Source organism: Poeciliopsis prolifica, unplaced genomic scaffold (assembly GCF_027474105.1).
Source record: "Poeciliopsis prolifica strain line A6 unplaced genomic scaffold, Auburn_PproV2 SCAFFOLD009, whole genome shotgun sequence".
NCBI lineage: Eukaryota > Metazoa > Chordata > Actinopteri > Cyprinodontiformes > Poeciliidae > Poeciliopsis > Poeciliopsis prolifica.
In genome coordinates this window covers 13052597-13076036 of record NW_026562384.1, presented here as the reverse complement: position 1 = coordinate 13076036, position 23440 = coordinate 13052597, and the positions used below count along the sequence as shown (strand labels likewise).

At 36.8% G+C, this 23440-nt stretch overlaps 1 protein-coding gene across 2 annotated transcripts in view; it reads right to left on the bottom strand.

Moving 5' to 3' along the window:
* Positions 1-17016, bottom strand: part of mid2 (midline 2) — a 140748-nt gene extending 123732 nt beyond the window's left edge. For both annotated transcript variants that reach the window (XM_055034328.1, XM_055034327.1), the window contains exon 1: positions 16557-17016. The gene's annotated coding sequence lies outside the window, so the exon portion shown is untranslated. The remainder of the gene's footprint in view (positions 1-16556) is intronic.
* Between the last annotated feature and the right edge of the window lie 6424 nt (positions 17017-23440).

Genomic DNA, 23440 nt, shown 5'->3' with positions numbered 1-23440 from the left:
TAATTTGGCATTTTTTCCACTTTTCTATTCTTAAAATAACATTTCTTTCACTCCATCAGTGGTTTCAAGAATTTCTGTTGCTTAAATGAAAGAAGCAACATTTTTTCTTGTATTGGTTTCAGAGCAGAGGACAATATTACTTCAAGCATCATGTTAAATGTTTTCTTTTGGAGTTTATAGGTTTAGAAAAATGCCACCCTGCAGCTGATTTAAAGTTGGCAGCCAGCCAACATTTTTTCCTTATTTGGTACACGAGCATATTGGATTAGAATATTACCACATAGCAGTTTATATGTGCCGTTTTAATAAAAAACAGACATATATTACAACATGTTAATAGCTTTACATAAACTGTGATTTTGAAAACCTTGAAACTATTTCTAATATTTCAAATATGAGTTAGTCTCTTTTTTAATTCTTGTGGTTTTATTTTTAGAGCTACAGGAGTTACAGCAAACTGTGTGAGTATGTTAAATTGATAACTTATGTTCTTAATAACAATAATTCACAGCTATATAGAAATGTAAGCATCAATGGGCCAGAAATTGAATTTAGACTTTTGTCTCCATTGACTGGCTCTGATTAGTAAAAATCAGGTCAAATAATTGCATCCAAATGAATCGCCACTATTTTTCTATAAATTGATCATACTTCTATGGCCTTTTTTGAGTTTAGAAAAAAACAGTGATTAGATTTACTAGATTGGGTACATATGATGTTATGCATAAATCAGAATACTCTTGATATCTTTTATCTTTTATAAAATTTCAAATACCTAATTCAAAAAGAAACCAGCAGCAAATTTTGTTGTTGAAAAAACAAAAGCGGTATTTTTCAGCATACAGATGCAGCAAAGGACTTAAAGGAGTTTCATTAAATCAGAACAATAATGTCATGTGGATAGATCATAGGAACTGTATGACATATGTAATATTAGTAAACGTGTTATCAGCAATAACAGGAATATGAATATCAGATATCAATATCAGCCTAAATCTTCATAACGGTACAGCCCTAAATAAATGTATTTAATTGGAGCGAATCTCATTAAATACACACATTTTTCATGACGATGGAACTAGTAGTGAATTTTATTGGATGAAACACTTTGATCTTAAGTCCCTGAGCAAACTACAAAGCCAGTTCCTTCAGCAGAATTATTTCAAATGTTCATAGGTCAGAGTGAATGTAGGCCTTTCAGTAATAACACTCCCAGTTCCTCAGGCAGAACTACAAGCATAACAAATGAATGTCAGTGCGTTGCTAAAAATATAAATAAAAAACTGAACAGGAACGTTGAGATAGTGGCGAACATACATAATGTAGAACTTTAAGATGTAAACTCAAAATAGTAGGAAACATCTGGACGAACTGCATGCGTGATTATTGAAAGCTGAAGATTTCTTTATGAATTCTTAAGCACCCTCAGAAGCCTTTTCAAAAAATAATGGGTCAATAAACAAAACAGAAAAACATTAAAATGAATTACATAAACTCTAGTGTTTATGGTCCGGGCTTTGTATGCCTGTGTCTTTTGGCAAAAAAACAAAGAAACAAAAAAACTTTCTCAAGTACTGATGCTGAGGATAGGAAAATCTGTGAGGCTTGCAAGACTGCATTGATTAGAAATGAGGGAAGTGATACAGGGAAGTGGAAACTGAGATGTGGGGGTTATGGAATAGATGAGACAGTGACTGAGAGGAGCACTGGAAATAATCATGACATATGAATATTAAGAAGCAGGGAGAAATACGATGCAAGGAGGGCAAATAAATGGTGAGGGAAGGAGAGATTATATTCTCTGTGTGGATGGGAAGGGTAATCCTTAACATGGAACAGATTAAGTGCATGACACAAAATGCACATTCATGAGGCAGAGCCGTCAGCTAAGGAACACTGCTTAAAAGGATTGCACACAAAAACACATCCTGCAGAGCGCATGATAGTACTTCATATAAAAAACTCACACAGCCTCCTTTTTTTAATACCATGGCAAATGAAAACAAGATTAAACATGGGTTTTGCAAAATGTAGGCATCTAATATTAGCACATTTAAAGTGCTAAGAATGCCAGGTAGTCCTGGCATTCTCTACAGTTACCTGGTTATATTTACAAAGACAAACAGGCATTAATCTGACGCAATAGAAAATTCAGTGCTTATGGCATAACTAAAACTCTGGAAGCATGATGCAGTCAAAAAAAAAAGACAACAAACAAAAACATGGTTATAGAATCCAGCTTCCCTTTATAGCACTTATGAATATGCTCCCTAATTATCTCATGTTCAAAATAACAATATCCAGTTTGTATTTTCTGTTTAGTGCATGAAAATCAGGGCGAGAGAAGCAACAGGATTTCTAGGGAATTATATACACCCATAGTGCCATCTAGTGTCTCTTGAAAACACATGAATACAGACCAGATCCCAGCCAGATTAGGTCAGGTGTGACAAAGTCAACCTAATGTTAGTGCAACCTCTGCAAAGCTCAAGTATGATTAATGCTGACACAAATGTTGTATGATAAAAGGACACGGAAGAACAAAAATTCAAAGGAGTTTTACATCAGAGGAAAGTGAGGAAAGAGCTGCCGAAACTAAAGAGGAAAAGCCATCAGCTGTCCTCACAGCAACTGACATACGAGGATGAATAATTAACAACATATAACTAAAATGATTTAATATGTGTTACATTATGAATCAAATCATGAACTCATTAAGTCTGATTATGACTTTTTATTTGATCAGCGAGTCAAAACGATAATCACACAGATAATTTATTCTAATTTAAATATTTTAAAGCTCTCTGCTTGAGATGAAATCCTTGTTGGAGATTAAGAAAGGAGATGGCTCAACAGGAGCGGAAAATGTAAATCATTTAATTTACCTCCTGTGAGTTTCAAGATGTTAATCGAAGTGAAGATACATCGTTTGACAAACCACAACTGTATGACTGACACTCAGCCACGAACAAAGTGTGTTGATAATAATACGAATATATTTTCATCAACCAGTGCAAATCAGTTGAAAAATCCAACAAAGTAAAGGACTGGACTGCATCTGCATAATGTAAATACAAGCAACCATGAAACAAATTTGTGCCACGGCAAGATTAAAATCAGAAACTACACACTAAGCAAAAGTGTGACATGTAAATATAACATGGAGTGAGGAAAAAATACAGTTCTGTCAGAAAAATCAGTAAATTTTACATCTTTCCTCATTTCTACTGCAGTATTGGATAGCAGTGTAATATATCTGCTGTTGCTGATGAAATTCAATATACAACAGATGAAGGGAGCCACGTCCTGTAAAATCTATTACCAAGCACAGCAGAAAGACTGAGGCTTTGCGTGTCGATTTGAGTGAGTACTCCATAACAGCGAACACACTGAATAAAACAAACTCTCCCTTTCTCCCCTGATCCTCAAAAGAGTCGCTTCAGGACTTCTGAGCTTGTTTCTCCATCTGCTTCACTTCTCGCTTCTCCTTCAGGCTGCATCCATCTCCAGTGTGTGCCCCACTCGCCTTCATCAGCTGTAAACAAGACTACAGTTGGCGCTTTTTAGCTGAATTAATTCTTGCTGACAGAAACATGTCATCAGCCAAGACTTAATAAAATAGTTCTTACCACTATTTAGCAAACAAATAGTTTGTCTGATCACGCAGTTACAAATTGATGTGGTGCTGAAGCAGCTGATACATTTTTTCAGAGCTTTCATAGAAATCTTTGATTCTATAAATCTACAATTTCTTCTTTTTTCTTTAGATCTTCCGTGGTGGGAAAAAAAAAAGATGCCTATAGGATGATTGAGAAAGATGTAGAATGAATCTCTTCAGTTTTCAGAGATGTATCTCAAACCTGAAGCTCCATTCGTACAGCCAACCTTCAGGCAGAATATCACCAGTACTAGCAAGTCAAAAAGTTACGCCTTATACATGTGTTTTATGAATAGGATTTTTGAATTCTACAAAACATTGTAGTCTCACCTAAAAAGAACATCTGTGATTTATTTTGTGCAATTTTGTGAGGAACAGAATTGCTGGAATTGATAGAAATGATCTCTCCATGCCCTCTGGTTTTCTCTAACACAAGTTGCTAAATTTAAATTGAAGGTAGAATTGAGTGCTCAGATTGTGAATTTGGACTGATGACCTGTCCAGTACGTAACCTGACTTTTGCCCAGTAACATCTGGGAAAGGCTTCAGCACATCTGCAGGACTGAATAGGACATAATGACTGTGAAAAGCGAACCAGTGACTTCTTCTAGAGTAATATATTTTCTAAGTCAACACTCCAAGGAGATTATTTTACTTTTTTTAAATTCAGAACTCTTTCCAGATCTATAACAGGCTTCAATGGAAACTGGGTCAAAATATTATTTGCAGACAGGATGAGAAACAGATACAACACATTTTAATTCTTTGTAGTAAAATATTGTCTGATTTGATGACAGCATTTTTTGTTTTTGAGAATAATTCAAGCCATTTCAGGTTCTGTTTTTTATCCCTTTTCAGTCTTTTGAGAGGGGCTTGAAAGAGATTTCCAACATGTCATTAATTATTTGCAACTCCATTGTCAGCTAAATTCAGAGTGAGAGATGGAGAATAGGTTTCCATTTCTGTCAAAGTAACCCAATTTGAGAATATAAGTAACTCGGCACACCCAGGGAAAACATTATCTGAATATTGCATCAAAATTGTATATTCCCAGGGAGGCTGTGAATAACTTTAAGTGATTACAGGAGAAGCCCAAACTGGGAGGGAAAAATGTCAAAATCTACCCCAGAGGCAAAACACTAAGACTGCAAATTTTGTTTTGCAAAGTTTTTTTCATCACTTTTATCCCACAACACACAAAAGCAATTTTAAAGTCAAAATGCAAATACACATGCATACACAATTGGGGAAAACTACCTTTTAAAAAGCTTTGAGTTTTGCCCAAATATTTGCTAAGTTGCTAACTCTAAACAAACACAGACTTGGGAAATATATACACAAAATGAAGAAAAACAATGACATATTTAGAACACATTCAGAATGTATGTCACAAATCTACTCGTATGATTACTCGTATGATTGGATTACGTGGTCTTTTCTATGGGTTGTGAATTGGTGCAAAATAAATAAACTGAACACAACTGCTTTTTATCCAACTTGCACTAAATCTTAGCAAAAATCATCATAAATTTGCAAAATTCCCCAATGGCTACAAATGCCCAATAAGGTCACAAAGAGGTAGATTTTTTTTTTAGAAAGACTGTTTGAGGTTTTTATAAATATAACAAAAATCTAGCCCCACCTTTCTGTCCATTTCTCTTTAAAGTAGTGTCCCTCTGTGAAGATTTCCTGTCCACATTAGCCAACATCTTGGCATAGATTTAGCTGATGGTGCTGCTCTGTGAAAAAATGCTGTATTCTTTGTTGTTTTCTGGATGTGAAGGTGAACGAATCAATTTCAATAGATTTCCTGGGATTTCATAATTATGTTTTAGCTACAGTAGGAATACCTTTATGGAAACTGTTTTTTCTTAGATCGTTCATAACACTCACTCTATGTTATGACAGTATATTATGGGACAGTTTATCTGTGAAAAAAGAGCTCCTATGTCTTCTCCTAACCAGAAGGAACCCACCAGGAGCCAGATCTTTGTCAATGACCCTTGTGTATGAGCTGCTCACTCGCTCACTGATCGTTGTTGTGCGGCAGCTCCTTCCCCTCAGTATTTCCCCCTGCTGTAAATTCTCACATTTCATGCTTCTGGTGCACAGGAGCACTGTGGTTATGCTTTTGGCTATAAATATAACTCATTTATTTGGAATCGGGGCCTTTTTCACAGCGCCTTCCTCAAATTTGCATAGTAATCTACAGAAACTTCATGCTTCGTGTGTTTCTCAGTCCTCATCTGCCACTTGTAAAGGAGCCCAGGTAAATATTACATTCTTACTTAGAGCACATCATCTCAGTCCTCACATTGGCCAAACATAGAGAAGCAGGATCTGGTCATTAACAATAATCTGTAACAAACATCCAGAAAACTGCAGAAACTCACAGCTCCATTTAATCAAGACTAAAAACTCATTTGTTTAGGGTTGCCTGAAATAGTCATTTTATTTTGTATCCCAACTTTCCTTTGCTTCCCTTTATTTTGTAACTGCAATGTATTGCTTCTAGCTTGTTGTTTTATGTTTTCATCATGCAAAGCACTTGGAATTGTCCTGTCGTTGAAATGGGCAATACAAATAATCTTCCTTTTGTCTTTACTCCTCCAACAATCTCACTTTGATGACATTTTTGACAAGAGATAAGAAAACAATAAACGTTAAAACCGTCACAGAGCCTCACTTCAAACAATCCAAACCGACCTTTCAGTCAGCTGAATAAGCGAGTCTGCCATAAGTTGTTTGACTTGTTTTGACACAAGGACTTATAAACTGCCACATGATTCCGATATTTGATCTAAAACAGCAACGGTGCTCATCTCAGATTCAATCTAGGTTTGGGCCATCCCCAGCTACATAATATGCAGTGCTTGACTCAAGGTGGACCTTCTAAACAACAGGTCAGGAACTGCTTCATCTTCCTTTGCTATTACATTGGATTGAGTCATTGAATTGTTGGTAGCACAAGTGCCATCCACTAAAATGTAAAATATGTGGCTCTGAAACCCAGTTGCAGACAACAACGCTGTTGCAGAGAACTGAAACTATGTCAACAACAGAAACAAAAAGACACTCCAGTGTTAAAATAAGTGAGATATTTGTTATTTTGTATATAATCAAGTCACACTGAATGCAATTTTTGTCTCATTTTCAATATAAAGCTGATGTTAATATTTGCAAGTTCAATTATGTTTTGCCATGCCAATATCTTTTTTCATTTTTATTTTACGCTGTCACTGCTTTATTCCCATAATACCACAGCAACAAAGTAAGTGAAATTAAATGTTTTTCTCTTCAATGCAAAAAGAAAAGGGTCTTAAATCATGTGTGAAAAAAGCCGCTCAGCCTGAGCGAAAGACCTTTCTTTTTATCATTCCGCCTCCAGGACATAAAATGAGCAAGAATGTATTAAATCTCTTGGGAAAAGGGAAAAAAATCAAAGAACAACAACCTGCAAAAACCCACTTGTGTAGCTCAATTCAAAAGTGAATTTGTATAGAGTGAGATAATGTGGATACTCAGAACAGCAGCGTTGTGATAACATTTTCACATCAAGTCCTGATGTAATTATCCGGACTCATTCAAACGCAGACAAATTCATTATAGTTTCATATCTCAACGAAAATAAAAGACAGAAAGACAACTCCCAGCTACATTCAGAGGGAACCATGGTGGTTTTCCTGTTCACCAACCAAACAAAGTTGCAGAACTTTTTTTAATGTTAGATCACCTTCTAAACACAGCTGAAGAATGCTGCTGAGTGGCAGCGGTGGGGGTAGTGTGATTAGGGGCAGGACTGACTTTTTCCCATGAGGCCGAGGTTGGGTTGCATGGGTTATGAGAGTATTGCTTTTGTTGGTGTTTTCTAAGAGCTCGTTTCCTTTCTCGTGAGATGAGGAATTCTGTAATGAGATCTAAAAATGCCATGTTGCAACAGTAATTCTTTATTTGCTTTATGAGAAAGCCAGAGGTGGAGGAGGACAGCAGAAGGCTGGAGGATGTCCAGTGTTCTCCTGGACGCGGAGAGCTGATTCAATGTCACTTTTAGGGCTTGAATGTACAATAAAATGTTATCTCACCGGTTCACATGCAAAGCTTTTCTCTAAAATGTCAATTGTCCAACAGTTTTCTGTAAAAAAAAATAACACTTATGAGCGCTTATTCTTCATCAAGAAGTCAAGCCTGTGAAGCCTGGGAGCACTTCAGCAATAAAAGTGATAAGCTGAGAAGTGCAGCCTGAGGTCGATGGAGGTTTTGTATCTGATTTGATCCCCAAGGTCAGAGCTAAATCCTTCGGCACTCTCAGGTTTAACCTGGAAATGTGAAAAATCTCTTATGACTTCAGGGAAGTATGGTGTCGTGCCCTCAATTTTAGAAAAGTAAAACTTTATTTTGTTCAGGAAGCAATGTCAGGCCAAACCATTTCCAAGGTAAAAATCTAAGTAAGGTAATATTTAAGATTACCCTCAATATAAAATAGCGATGCATGGTTTGACCAGATAAAAAAAAGTCCCTGGTTAGTGACTTCATATTTTCAGGTAAACGTCTCCAATTAGAAAGTGGCAACATGAAATTAGAAATCCATCAACCACAGATTTGTTACCATTTTCCGATTATTGTAAAGCTCTGAACAGTTGATGTGCATTCTGATCTCTCTTTAGGTACTATAATTAAACTACATTGAAAATATTTATTTCAATTCAATTAAAAAATACTTTACTATAAGTCAAATAGCCTTTCTTCAAAGTAATGGTGATAGAAGGATGGATGAACAGAATGGATGTATACGTGGATGATGGACATTAAGATAAGAGCTCCCTTAGTTTCAATATGTAGTCCCTTTTTTTTGTTTCATGATAAATTAATGAAACAGGGCAATGTTTTTGTAACATGTGAACCTTCCTGTTACTTTCTATAAGTTTTCTTCTCTCTTCCTCTAGTCTGAATCAAGAGAAGACATGAACTGATGTGTGATATTAGTGTCGTTGATTCTGTGACCTCTAAGAGCTTGCAAAAAATGCACTAATGGTTTGGAAAACACGTGGTTTTTAAATTTCAGATCATCAGTGCTGGCAGAGTTGAGGTTTTCTCAACTTGGACACATTCATGGGTCCATTTTTAGGGTGTCGGGTACAGACAACCCAAAAGAACAAAACATCCAAAATGCACTTAAAACAAAGCAGAAGCAAAACAAGAGAGTTAGCTCTTCCACTGCATGAATTTATTGTCTGAAATTACTGCTGGTGTATTAAAAAAAGTGTGTTCTTCTAATTTAAATCAAGATGCATATGACAAACAGTTTATGCTCTGCAACCCACCAATTAACATTCCTTCCAACACTGTGGAGGACACAAAGCAAATAATCTGGTTCTAAACTGGCAGAACTGAACGGGCAACATAAACCCTGCAAGGGAGATGATTATAAACTACAAAGGAGAGATTTAGATCATGTTTGTCAGTAGGAGGGGGTGTAGATGTGTCTCATAAATCTAAATGAGAAATCCACAGTAAGTTAAGAAGGCTGAAAGGAGGTGGAGCAGGACTAGAAAGAGAGAAGAAACACAACTGAGTATGATTGTGCCTGTATCTCTGCAGGAATCTGTACCTTTAGTCTGACAGCAGAGGTCAGCAAGACAGAAATTAGGAATAATATTTCACAGTAAATTAGGTAAAGATGCCAATCCTTGCACCTCGCACAACCTTTAATGCTTCTGAGTAGCAAGTGGTGACAGCAGACACAAAGAGGACACTTTCTTCTTCAATTCTGCTCTGAACTGACTCAACAGAAAAGCCTCAACTGGATACTTTTGTTATGCCACTAAAAAAGCAAAGTATCTTACACTAAATTAAATACTGCTATTAAAGCTGCAGTACATAACTTTTGTAAACATGTTTTCTTTTTTGCATATTTGTTAAACTGTCGCTATGTACACAATGAGGCAGAATCTGTGAAAAAACATCAAACTCTTCTGACTCCTCCCTGTGGTGATGCTTCAGCGATACAGGAATGATACTGTTGATGCACTCACTTCATGCACAGCTCGCTGCTAATTTTTGTTCAGAATATAACCTCACCCCAGTGTAACACATGTCATGCAAAGCTGACTACACCCCCTCCTCTGAACACAGGACACACTACCACCATCTGCTCCAGTTTAAAAGACTTACATTGCAACATTTTACAGCTTAACATTTACACAATCAACTGAGTCTCCTTGTCTTGATATGTGTTTTGATTGTGAGTCCAAACTGTCACTTTTCTATCCCACTAAAACAATTTGTGGTTGTCAAACTGTGAAAACCTCCCTGGGTATGAATACTTTTGCAAGGCATTGCCCTCTCAAGCTTAAATCAGCCGAAAGAGAAAAGAAAAGTAATGCTTCTGGCAATGTTGTGAGCTCATCTAATGAAGAATCCAACAGACATTGTTTAGCAAGTCTTAATGGATTCCTGTTCTACACCACGGCCATCATAAAAATGACAATAAGGCCATATTAATTTGACCAAGCACGAGTCTGTTATAGATTGCCAATTAACTTTGTTTTGTCTTAAGTAGCTCATTCATTGCAACTTCATTGCATCAATTTATAAAGAACTACTTTCCTCTATTGCACTGTATTGGAAAGAAATTAATGGAAATGAGCATATGTAAACAAACCATCGCTGGCTAAAATGAAGTTAAAACACAGAGAGAAACTGCAGCTGCCAATATGAGCACATAATTGAGTAAACAACAGAAAAAAATGATTCAATTATCTTTATGAAGCTACTCTAATGAAACTGTTAGAAGCTCATATATGAAAATTGATAAACTAATCAGGCAATAAACAATTCATAAAGAACCCATCAAAGTTCTTTAAATCAAACTTTGTGTTCTGACTTCTTCCTGCCTGTTGTCATTTCAGCGGTTTGTCAGTATTCACACTGATTGAAAATATCATCCAGCAGTTTCCTGAGGGACAATCTCATAAGGTCAAAGTAAGGCAAATTCGTTCAATCAAATATGGCAGTTTTACAATGACAGACACATTGATGCAGATCTTTCTTTACTCCTGACAAATTCATCTATGGGATCTATACTCTGCATAGTAAATCATATGTCCTTGTTTTTCCACTTCCGATTAAAAGGAGGAGGAGGATGTGTACATGTGTGTTTATGTGTGTAACTAAATGCACATGTGCATGAAGGGCATGAAGGACACAGTAGTTTCCCAAAGGAGGGATTTATCTGAAAACAGCCTCTCGTGAGTCGGCTTCATCTCGCCCCTTTGTTCTTCGGGGGCAGGCTGTGAATGCCTGTGAATTTTCAGAGTTGGGGATTTGTAGGTGTTTCATGCAGCTGCACGCCCATCTATGCCTCTAAGTGATAATCTGACTGACAGCTTGGTCCAGCTTTCAGCTCAAGAGATGGCCCACCAGCAAGGTCTCAATACCTGTCTGCCGAGGAGCCTTATCTGCCATAAGATGATAGAAGAGAGTGACACTGCTCTCCCAACACTCTACTAGGGCAAAAACTGAACTGTCTTGCCTCTGTCCACCCACCACTGAGAGACCTGCGCTTCTTTACTCAGCTGGATTTACTCAGTTATTCTGTAAGAGGCAGGGGAATGAATCTGTCATTAAGCACTCTGAAATAACACATTTGGACATTCATTTTATTTCTTCTATTCTATTAAACATGATTTTCATAAAAAGTAAAGATTTTTTAAAGGTAGCTCTTTAAACTTGGTCTTACTGGTCTCACATCCTCACGTTCTCCTGTTTCTAAATCTAATAAATGCACTAATTACATAAAACTGTGAATAACTCTTGACCGGATCAGTAAAGCAGTCCTATAAGCCATCTGTCTTGTTTTTCTTCTTTCAGGGGCAAACTGTGAGCCTATTAAGATAAGATGCCCACTTATCGATAGGTGGGGACTTCCATCAGTCATCCAAAAACAGCTTGAACAGGAGGACCCTCATAATTGAATATTAAACCCCTGATGAGTGCTGAGATTAAATAGTGTGATGTCGACTGGAGGCTTCAATGTGTTTTTGCCGCTGTGTTGGCAAAGAAGCGACTGACTGACCTCAGTATCCCACTGTCCTACGGTAACCCATTGTTTGGATATAAAAATCACGACTGGCACAAATTTCCAGAGAGGAAACTCTCTGGAAATGACCTAATAAACTAGATATGATTCAGTTCCCAGTCAAACTAAACTAAATTATTAACTAAGAAAATATCCAAACCCTGTCTTATAGTAAATTTAACATTCATACACACTAAAATAAGTGTAAGCAGACTTTCAGGTGGTTCGGCACATCAGTGAAAGGAAACGCAATCTTAGGTATTCCTTATAAGACAATCAAATTTTATTTCGTTCATTTGTGCCAAACAACTGAAAAAATCGAAAAGAAGAACACAAACTATTTTTTATTTGGCTTGAAACTGAAATATGCCAACAGCATTCTTTAGTGTTTGGTTTTGGCTACTGAATCCATTACTCTGATGCCAGCAAATGCTGAGAGAAACATGAGTATCTGAACATTAGGGAGCCGTTATTATTATCAACACAAAGTCTATTAACCTACAGCAGAAGAAGAGGTCACAATAAAATAATCAGATTAAAAGTAAAGTTGCATAATGTTGGATTTTTCATTTTACCTAATATGCTAATGTTTTCCAACTCAATCTGCCTGCCAGCCCTGATAATGATATATTCATAGATTTTTTTTCCACTCTAACTCCATCAAACCCCTCCCTACATTTGAATGAACATTGCACCCAGCAATATAATGCCTCACTGGCAGACCCACATCAGAAACAAAGCATGTTCAGGCTGCAGCTGCAGTCTGCAGAGCAGATAACCTCAGATTTATGTGCAGGATGCATTCTGATGGAAATTTCTTTAATTTTCTATCACGTAGTATATTAACTTTTAGGACTGTTGATAAAAAAATTGATTCACAGGAGAATAATGACTGTTATTTACAGAATCAACATAAAATACTCCATTTTGTAACTAGACATCCTGATGTCATTTCACAGCTGGTACTGGAATATACGCACGCATGGAAAGCACAAAAACAAACTACAAAAATGAAAGAGAGAGAGATTCTACTGCCCCTGTGTTCATTGAAGGCAAACATTTGGGCTCATTTAGGTTTTTACAAAATGGCCGAGAAATGATTTTCATCATGGTTTGCAAAATGAAGACTGTGTGCTTTGGGAATGCTGCAAATGTGCAAAGTCAAACTACAGCTGATCCCAGGTAAAGCGGAGCCTCCTGTGCAGAGCTCTGTGATTGGTCAGACGTTTCTGACCATGTTTTATGCAGAAAACCGCTTGGAAAGCAATGTTGACCTTTTACTTCAACTTTCGCTACCTCCACTAGGCATTTTTGGATGTGCAGGAGGCATGGATACAGATACACCTTTTAAGAAGCATGTATCTGATGCGGTAAATAATTATGTACACTTCTATAACTCTTCACTAAGCTACGAGTACACTGTGAAATGGCCATAAACTTCTGGATAGAAATATCCCCTGTCATCTACTAAGGAGACTTTTTTGTAAAAGTAAAATGGAGAATGCAGGAAGGGAGTAAATCCATCTAAGAACGGATTAATGTTCAAAACCTAATAAATGTGAAAAAAGATACTTTAATGTCCCCATTTGTCATTCTGCTCTGCAAGGCAGACAATAGTAGGTCATAATATTAGTTTGCAAACCTATAAATTGAAGCAGAAATCATTATGAATAATCTTTTTCAATCAAAAATGTGATTTTCACTTGAATTGTGGCCCCAAACACTGACAATCAAACTGTGAGATGGTAAAAGATTCCCACTTCTATTAGATATATAGAAAATAATTTCTCAACATATTATACCTTATTGTGCTTCACCTTTAATGGAGGCGATAAAATAGGCATCCACAATTTCATAAGGAGTAAGTTCCAACATCAGCTGTGACAAAACAATGTGACATTCCTGTGAAGTTAATTATCCTACCAGAAATACTGAAGTAAAAATTTAATGAGCATGTGTATTATTTTTGTTTACTAGTTGATACCTTTTGCCAATATTTTCTCACAGCCAAAAAAGGAAAAATAGAAAAGTCATTAATAGTTTAATAGTACAAAAAAAAAACATTTTTATTTCCCTTCTCATATTCTCATATTTAAAATACCTCAATTGAGAACAAAATGGAACCAAAGTCAAATTCCTTGTCTTGTGTGCAAACTTGATGAATAAAGCTGGATAATTTGGATTTCTTTATGAAAGTCAAAACATATATATAAAAAAGTTTCTTCTCTTTCCCATTGAGATGATTGGCTAAAAAAGTTGGAAAAATAAAGTCAGAAATAATGAGTTGAAAGCTAACACTGGATATTTTGGAAAAGTATAAATGGCTAAAAGTTTAATTTTACTCTACAGGAAAAATTAAAGGTAACTGTCATATTGGTCAAATATACTGTTTTTCCAATATGGAGTTGATCAACCTTAAATTAATAAAATATTCAATTAGATTTATGAATGTAATACTTTTTTCTGTGTGACAATAAATTAATGCAATAAATGGTGCTTTTCCTCTGATGCTTTCTACACATCTTTACCAGTGAGTGTGGGGGGCAATGTTTACAAAGCCAAACAGGTACACTGCTTAACTATTCTTGGAAGTCATTGCAGCTGCAACAACAATTTCCAAACCCCCGTCCAACTCTCTGCCACAACTATAATCATCCCAGCACGTAGACGCGGATATCCCGTCCTTCCAGCAGAAAAGGCATAGCTTCTATCATTTTCATAATGTCTTAATTATCATCATCTGAGGCTGCAACTGGGGAGCATGAGAGAGAAATAGGAAAAGCTTGGATAGAATGAGAAAGCAGGCAGCACCCTGTAGATGTTTGATGAATGAGGGTGTCAGCTGAATTCACCCAGCTAGCAGCCTCGTCTCAGAGAGTGTCAGGCCCCATGCACTGAGACCTGTCTCATTAACTACTTTGATCAGGCAGTAACAAGGAAGACATAGAGCGTGGGCTCATTCATCTTTATTATAAGACAGTGAAACAACAGTTCATTAAATGTGGTTTTATATTCCACTACAAATTAGCGTGAAAGAGACAAAACATCATATTCTGTACTGGGACGCAGATCTGTTTGTGTTTTACAGAATGAGCTTACACTAACCAATTATTTCTTCTCTAATTTTAAAACATTGAAAAGCAACACTTCTCGCCATCATCCCTCATATTTGTATTGTTCAGGTCTAATGCATAATGGATGGGGAGCTGACATTTTACACTCTGCATTTTTGACGCCAAACCTTTTTCTGGTTTCTAGTGTCACCAGCAGCATGCCCTCAACAACATACTAACAAACTAGAGCCATACTGATGAAATATCCATAAAGGTCGCCCTGTCATTTTCATCTTACTTTGAATAATTACTATAATGACTACTCTTCTCTGACTTATGATTTTTCTGCATAAGTCAGAGAAAAATATGTGCATAATATATGTGCAGAATCCATTCTGAACTTGTTTCTATCTATTTTGTCTAACAAAATGTCATTCTCTGTCTGACTGATGCAGTGGGTGGGACGGGATTCAGCTAAGGTGACTTTCTTAGGAGTAGATCTCAATATCTAGATCAAAATGTACCTAGATTTTAAAAATTAAGTGAAAACATTTCTGAAATTTTCTATACTACCAATACTATCAGTGTGTTTTTTAATGTGTCATGGATAGACTTTAAGTCACCACAAGTTGTGTTTAAACAACAGGGTAGAGCAGCTCTCCCTCTCCCCACCTGTTGCTGCACACAGACTGGCAGCTGGCTGAAAAAAAATGCTACTAACTTTGCCCTTGTATTCATAAAATAAAGATTGTTTTTTTGGAAATAACCCCAGTTGACTAATAACAATGTGAGGTCATGGTGTGGAACTTAATGAAACTCCAACATTTTACATTTTTGTTTAAAGTTATGGTGTAAATACCACTCAAAGTTATAATTAATAACATTAACAATAAAATGATCACTCTTGTTTTCACTGATATTTATGAACAATGTGAAGTCTTTATATTTTTATATATCTATTAAAAAAATACATAGGTACATTTCATTTACATAATGTCAGAACCAGAAAATGTTTTAGCCTCCCCATCAATTTCTTCACAACTAAACACTACAAATCAACCAAATATTTTCAATTATTACCAAATTTAATTAAATAATTCCATTAATTAACATTGAAAAGTTACACACACTAACTATAACATCGAGTTATACTAACGTTTCTGTCATAACATTATAGAAGTTTCTCCTTTTATCTAAACAAAGTGTTAGAGCAACCAGTGTTTCCTCAAACTATCCGAAGTAAAGGGTGAGCAGCTCTGCCTCCTCCCAACCTGGTGCTGTGCACTGCCAGTCAGCAGGCTGAAAGAGAGCTTCTACACCATTCAAAGTAGATTCCACAGTCTTAAGTATTTTCAATCATTGTGTGAATACTAAAAGAGGACTACCAAATTAACATCTGTGCAAATACCATAGTAAGGTATTTTTACTCAAGCTTATTTTGTGAGACTCTAATACCAGCTCATCCCTACTGCTAAGCAATACTGATGAGTTCAGGACCAGTTAAATATATTTGGAAAGATAATTAGAATTTAGTCAGTTTCTTTGGAAACATTTGGAAAAACGATAACTATTGTGTTCCCAATAGACATTACAGTATCCTGAGCTTATGCAAGAGTTCATCTGTCCTCCAGCACTCACTGTTTTGTGCACCATCAAAGGTTTCCCACTGGCAGCGTTTGCACCGCGCAAACAAAATAGATAATTTAGCCTGTTTGTGTCCTTATGTGCATCCCGCTACAATAAAGCAGAGGAAAGAAGCGCATCCTACCTCCGCTTGCCGTGACAGCTCTGGATGTCGAGTTGAAGAGGAGGAAGAAGGAGAAGAAGCCCGCCGTGGAGATCACAGTTTCTTACACTGAGAAGTTTTAACGAAGCAGTGACTTAGGAATCGCCCACGTCGTAGCAGCGGGTGAGTAGACCCCGTGGTGAGTATTATTATTATTATTATGACTACGCCCCAAAACAAAACTGGTCGTGGCTCCTCCGCGTCAGACCGTTAACGCTTCTCGAGGATGTCGTTGCTCTCCAACTCAGCTGTGCGCAACGGTGCGCTTCCACTCGCTCCCGACGTGGTTCCCAAGCCAAACGCTCCCCGGAGGACACGTGACCAGCCCACAGGGGGACAGGAATAGCTCTCATTCCCCTCCAAGGCAGCAGCTGGGATCGGTTTCACCGCTGCTCCATGCCCGCGCACCAAACTCGCGCTGTGCGCACCCATACTCCTCCTCCACCTCCATCCGCCCTCTCACCCCCTGTGGCCTCACGGTGTCGCTGTCATTTGTATTTATTTCCACTTCAAAAGTACGTTGTTTTTTTCCCCCGTTCTCTACAAGAAAGGATGCTGCTAAAATTAGTCTGGTGATTGGCAGTCTAATAAGCATAATTTGAAAAAGTGGCATTATTTGAAAACCAGTAGTGTAAAGTCATTCTTAAAGTAGAGTGAGAATAGTAAGTGTTTGTTTGATGCTAAATATGTTTACACAAATATTTCTATGCTATACTGTTCATCTGTTTTAGTTCAGGTTATTTACTCCACATGTTCTAATTCAGCTGATCTTTAATATTTGGCCATGGGATTCAAAATGTCCTCCTTCAAATGTACCATTTTTGAAATCTCACTTTGAGTCTTTTTTGGAACTGCAAAATGTTTGCCCCATTTGCCCTTTGGAGATTTAGTTTAAACTTAATCTTTTGATTTTATCAAAGTTCTCTGATTGGAAGCAACATTGACATGGGTCCAACTTTAATCTGATAGAATCTGTTGAGCAAAACTAAATATGACATTTCTTAAGAAAGGTGGATCAATAATATTTTGTTAAATGTTGGCATGACTTTTACAGTTAAACGAGAGCATAATAAATGCAAATTTAGAGGAGACCGAAAGTTAAAGATTGAAAATTAAAGCATCAAAAATGACTTTAGTTTATATATCTATTGGTACATCCCAAATCTTAAAATAATACTACAGAGCATATTTTCCACATAGTGTAGGTAAAGAATATGCCAAAATTATTATTTCAACAATTTCCTGTAGTTTTTCAAAATGCACAACTTGTTCCTCAAATATTCTGCAGTACTTTCCTGTAATCTGACTTTGCAATTAGCATAACCCCCACGGTTATTGTTAATTAAATTAAATACAAACTACGTTGCCTATAGACGCTGAGCTATTTTCTTTGTTTAAACTGCTGGCAATGTAAGATTTCATTTGCTTTGATTGATTGATGAGTCATTGGTTGATAACCTTAATTAATAAACAAAGCTATATACATTAAATTAAAAACATTGAGTGAACCAAAAAAAAATCAATACAATTCATAAAAAATGTTGGATACTCAACATTTTCAAAATCATGCTTATCTACATGTCTGAACGTAGCAGATACTTATGCATGTAATCTTGTAGGAAGACAGAAAATATAAAACTTAAACAAATGCATAGGAATAGATAGAAGAAGTTAATATCAGTATTACTTAAAACTGCAGGCAAGATAAATTTAGCAATTTAGCTTCTTAATTTTCTTTAAATAAAGATAATCCAATACTTTTGAGGATCAGGATGAGAGAAGCTTGTTCTTTGCCTGCAGGTGAGAGAATGTTGGTGTGTTTCAGCTGCATAAGGAACAAAGATTTATCTGCTGAATTGCTGCTTTCAAGCAGATTTTAAATGCTAATGCGGTCGATGTCTAATTGTGGCAGAGCCGCACTGATTGTTGCCAACTTAATTAGTTCCTCTGTGACAAGTTGCCTGCTCGGTTAAGATGAGAAGGACAGCTTAATGCTGAGGGGAGGGCTGATAGGTAGTCTTTGTGTCTCTCGCTCAGATTCGCCCAGCCCCCCCTACAACACGAAGTGACCTTCATTATTTCACCCCACTCAGATAATTATTGATTGGATTTTGAGAGATGCGCCATGTTTGTTGTGCTTTTACCCGATGTGAACTTTCAGGGCAACCTACTCACGGATCAATGTCTGTTTGGATTGTTGATGGTCATCCTGTAATCAGACAGAGGATCATCGGAGGCAGACAGTATTTAGAAAAGCTCAACAATCATCCTACCAGTTTGCTTTTTCAATAATTGCTTGTGAAGAATAAAGCGGTGGAGCAGCTGCTGAGGGCAGGAGGCGTGCTGCGATTCCTTCCCACCTTCCTCTGTATGCAGGTGTTAAAGTAGAACTCCAGGGCTCAGCGTGTCCTCAGGACTGAATACCAAAAGTGGACGGTGGAACTTTGTGCTGGCGTGGAAGAACTGCTAAACAGCCTGCTCCTTAGGGGACATGCCACTGTTAGCTTTGCATATTTCAGGTCATGGCATTTGCCTTATCAATACACATTGACAGATGCACAGAAGATTGGAGTTGCCGTATATGTTATAGACATGCAATTTGTCTGGAGTCCTCTTATGAACCTTATGCTGAATTTCATTTCTGTCACCCCTGATTTTAAACATCAGTTGCTTCAAGGTCAAAAGGCTTACACGTTTTCACCTCTGGTAAAGATGTGAAAAAATCCCTAAAATAAGTTCATTTGGCAGCATGAGCTCGATTTAGTCATCAGGAAACAAAAAGATCTGGCCTTAATTAAGAACTTTTTCTTTTGTTTGCGTATTTTGAAACAGAAACACTGGTTGTTGGTACCTCTACAGTAAATACTCAGTAAATTATTCTTTTGCAAAGACAGCATTAACATTTCACAAAGTTGGAGCAAAAAAATTTAAATCTCTTCTATATCAACACATAAACTATAGAGATAGACTTTTAAAGAACTAAGAGCTATTTGGGATTTACCCCTACATTTACTATGCCTACAAAAGTGAACAAACCCAAAAAGAGTTAAGCTGTTCATGTCTCTACAAATTAGAGCTGTTTCTCTTCCATGTATGATGTACATCAAGATGTTTGGTTTTGATTGTTGCCCGGTTTTATCCCTGAACAACAACAAAACAACTTTTCAATTTCTCTCCCATTCTACAAAAGCTGCAGCCAAAAGACATTTTAAAAGCAGGCGGTGATGCTGTGATGTACGAGGGCCTCGACGCGTTTGTCACGGGTTCGAGTGCCAGCCTGTTGATTCCATACTTAGATTCCACATCTAAGTGTTTAAATGTGACCAGCATATATTTTCTAGCAATTGATCAAGTGCTGGATGGAACGAACCAGAGCTGCTTCTTGTTTCAATACTGACACACATTTATAGAAACCTTCTGTCTTTCTACCTTTGTATGTTCAGTCTTTAAGTTGCTCCGTAAAACCCTTTATCAATTTTAACCTTTTGCACCCAGATTGAGATTATGCAGTTATCTACACTCCAGATATGGGCGCTTAAAGTATTAAGAGATTGTATCCATGAAAGTGGAGTAATAACATGAAAGCATTTAATGTTTTCCTGTGTTTCAAGCCAGTTCTGACTCCAAGAGCACAGATCTGTAAAGGCTCCAGAAATGTACAGAATTTTTCAATTTTCCATTTGAAAATGTGGAAAATTTTTACATGTTTTACATGAACATTTTTTACATGAACATTTTTTTCCAGTAGGACTGATCTTCTGCTTTCCACCTACTAATGAAAAGTAAATGAGATATTGTCTTTTTAAATCAGCCCTGACTTAATCTAGAATCTTGGAGATCAACAAAAAAAAAAAAAAAAGAAAAAAAAGCATTTAGCATAGTGTGAAGATAAGTTTCAAAATGCATTATCTCCTACAAAGCTTCCTTAATTTGCATAGATTAGCCCAAACATATTGTTAATCATTACGGGGCTTATGAATGTTTAATGGACAAAGTGTAACTTGAGGTTCTAGGGGAAGTAATAATTGATGAAGCTGGGTGCAGATGGGACAGTGTGGGATACTTAATTAAATTTTGGCGCAGGCAAATGACCCATTTTGAAAGTTGCACAGGGAAAACTCAAGTTTTAAGCCTCCAGAATGTTTCACTTAAACAAGATTCAAACTCAGTTCAGCCTAATCTCTCAGAAGAACCATTTATTTATTTAGACTTTTACTTTTATGATATTTAAAAGTAAACGCTAATACTTTTACATCTTTACAGCTTACCCTACATGTTTTCTAGTTCATTTTATTTTTTGCTGAACAATAGGTTCAGAGAATCCATTGATGCAGCCCTTCACAGATTATGTAACTGTCTGTGACTAATCGCTGCTCTCCAACTGTATATGAGCATTTCAGCAAGTTTTTAAACACATTCCTTTTGTTGAGCTGCTCTGAGGATTTGGCTGCTATTTGTCTGGCTGTCTGTTGCGTCTGAGGATCAGCGCTGATATAAAGAGGCTGCCAGCTGCTTTCTTACAGCTCGCTGTCCAGACTGTGAGGCAAATGCGGCTAAAGCCTCACAGATGCACCAATACTTAAAAAGAAAGAAGAGCAATAGTGAAGAGTATATATGTATGGATGAAAAAAAGCCCAAACATGGTGAACTCTATAAGCACATTTATAACAGGCAGATATGCATGAAAAAGCAGCCCATTGTGAAATAAAATACTATTTGTTCATACATCACTTTTGAATTATTTGTATTATAAAAAATATGTTGACAGATTCTTCAGCATTAATTTCCAGTTTTCTGTGTTTAAAGATTAAATTAAATTAAAATATATATATATATCATGCCACAAATTTTTAAACTAAGTTCTATTAGCCAGACATTTATGCAAGTTTTGTAAGAATAGAGAACACTTATCTGACTCTCCTGAATATTAATCTGTTTTAGACCAATTTAAGGCGCTCAGGTTTTTCTTTTTCCATCTTACTTTTAAGCAGAATAAACAAAAGTTAAGTCGCCTCTCCACTGTCCTGCATAGTCAAGATGATTATCTGTAGAAGCTTGAGAATTGGTCTTGTGTCACACAATCCTCAAACGAATAACCAGGCATCTGTTCCTGCCAGCCAGGAGGCGATGCTAGATGAGAAGAGCCGGAGGGGACTCCGATTATCCTGCGGCCCTGTCGAGAGTCCAGCTTGACAGCAGCCTGGAAAACAGAGCAGCAGTCCTGAAATTGATTTGGGGAGGGTTTAATGGGGTTTAAGGCTTTTGCTGTCAGTGTGACAGAGTTAGATAACTGAGGAAAATGTGAAAATGAAACCGACAGACGGCTTGAATGTAGATGGCAGTTGGAGACACAGGAACAAAGAAAGAAAGAGAGAATAAAGAAAGATGAACGCAAATGAGGCAACAAAGCAAAGCAAATGGGATGTTGGATATGATACATTTTTTTACTTGATTTTTAAATGTAATTCTATTCTTTTAAATATAAATCTATTCTTCAGAAAGACAGAGTGTCTTTCTGAATCATCAATCAAAAATCAGATGACTTTGAGCCAAATGAGTTAAATAATCCTGATCAAGGCAACTATTATTGCTTTCTTTGACTTACAGATTGGTTGCAACAGTGTGTTAATGAATATATAACATACTACAAAGTTTGTGGCTGTAATACAAAGAGGGTATAAGCTGAAGGTGCTCAAATGCTTTTGCGTGGCTTTTTACTCGACATTGAAAGCCACTACAGAAATGAAAAATTTTTAAGCTCTCACTTCAGACTTTCTCTGTTCTGCACGACCTAATTGTGCAAACTGAAATTTGTATTTCAAATAGTACTCTCTCCTCTAGTTTCAAATAAAAAAAACATGCCTTTCTTCTAAAGTTCTGCTGCTTTAATTCTCCACTTTGATATCTGCTCTTCTACTTACAATAAAAACAGTGCATTATTTAAAATGTCTTCATCCTACTGAAGCAAACTTCTTGACTTTGTTATTTTTCCAAACATTCCACGAATGATCCATGGAAAGAAAACCTAATGCTACCTTTGCATGCGACTGCCCCTTAGATAATGAATATAGTAGATAGAATATGGAAAACTAAATTCAAATGTGATGCTTCTCTGTTTAAAATCAATGATAGTAATACTGCTTTGTAGCCACAGTAGGAATGACTGAATCTGCGCCTTGCAGTTGGATGTTTGGCTCATTGTCTCTTGCGATAATTTCTCCTGGGCCAAGCCTGGAGAGTTGTGAAAGCCAGTGCATGGATCCATAAGACTCCCCCTAGTCTGAAGGTCTTCTGGGACACACTGACTTTTATTTGTCCTCAGAATCCTCTGGCTTCAGGCGTGACTGGAAGACATGCTTCACAGAAAGATGTGAAGCTGAGATGGGGAAAAAAATGGGGGAAAAAAAGACATATATATATTTAATGATGACGCTTAGACCCCTGAGCATCATTTAGAAAAAAAACAAAAAAAGTTACAAAAAAGTGAGCAAATGACAGAATAGCAGGAGGCAAATAAATAGCTCAGAGGATATTTTTGTTAGTGTTTTATAGAAGCACACCTTTTGTGTTTTTTTTTTTTTTTTTGTATGTGTGAAAAAGCATTGGATCACGAGCTTCAAGAATCAGCCAGAAGTAAGACTGAAAAGAGCTTTTGTTTGAAGTGGCACTGTGATACAAAACAGACAAAGATTAATTTGATTGTTACTGTCAATTACAGCATGAAGAGAAATAAAATGGCAGTGTCCGGCACAGAAATGTTGTTTGCGACCAATCCAACGGCACCAGCAGCTCACAGAAGAACATCCTGCTGGGCTGTTGGACAGACATCAAAGTCAGAGGCCTCAGATAGTTTCTCGGTCACACTG